Below are 1230 nucleotides of genomic sequence, written 5' to 3' on the forward strand. Positions count from 1 at the left end.
GAAACACATTCCCTGATCGACTTTTGTCCGTCACCATCACCTAAAAAAAATATACTAGAGTAGGCAGGGAAGCAGGGAGACAGAAAGATAGAGAGCCCTGGTGCTGCCACCAGGGAAGGTGCGGGGACAGCTGTTGTTCTGGACTTCAGCAACAGACTCTGCACGCCACGCCTCCTCACCCTCTGGCCACTGGTGTGCTGCAAGAAAAGAAGAAGGGACAGCGGCTGCTCTGGACTTCAGCGACAGACTCTGCATGCCTCCTTCCTTTCGGCCACCTGGGAAAGCTACAACAGCGGGGGCGAGCTCTGTGTTGGGCCCCCTGCCCAGCTGATCTTTTCAATAAAGAGCTGAACATTAATAAAGGCATTAGCCCTGTTCATTTCAAAAAGTATCAACTGACCAATCCGATGCTATTGTTTCACAGCCTCAATGCCCACAGAATTATTCCCCGGGGTAATTGAAATATCCCTTTCCTGGATTTGATGCTGGACACATTGATGGGGGCTAATGTGCATAATGACGATGTAAAACTAGGAGATCTGGACAATATCTGAGATTGAATTTCCTTCTTATCTACTCAGGTTAATATCTACTTAAAGGGTTTATGTGAAAATTGAGAATCCCCCCCTGGCAATAACATAATCAGAATTACAATAAGGATAACTTGCCAAGGAGGATGGAGTCCTGGTTTTGCACTTAACTCATAATTCCCTACCATTTCCCTTTTAGCTTGTTGCCCTTTTTGTCTACCTGGGGTGGTTGAGTCGGTACCTTTGGGGAGATTATCAATACCCAGTCGGTAATATTTGGAGTATTTCTGCATTATTCCACTTGGGATTGGGAAGAGCCTGGTTCTTTCCCCTCTGCCTTGCCCGCCGACTCGGGTGCTTTGAGCCGCGGGGATTACCATCTTCTTGGCAGCAGCGGTACTCTCCAGCGCATCCATTCCCTTTTCCCCTTCTAGCCTTATACTGCTCCCAGTTCTTATCCTTGACCGGGGATGAGTCACACGGGATTTCTTTCAGCTCTTTCCGACAACATGGGTTTACACTATGGGCAACAAAGGGGGCAGGTTCATTCAGGTGGAAACAAAAATTCTCAGGGTTAACCCCTTTTCTGTAAACCTCCCACCACTCTTCTGATTTGAACCTTACCCACTTATTCTCCAATTCCCCTAACTCTAATATGATTCTTGTTAATCCTCCCTCTAGCTTGTAGCAGCTGGAGCAA

Source organism: Vidua chalybeata, assembly GCF_026979565.1.
Source record: "Vidua chalybeata isolate OUT-0048 chromosome W unlocalized genomic scaffold, bVidCha1 merged haplotype SUPER_W_unloc_15, whole genome shotgun sequence".
In the NCBI taxonomy this organism is placed as follows: Eukaryota; Metazoa; Chordata; class Aves; order Passeriformes; family Viduidae; genus Vidua; species Vidua chalybeata.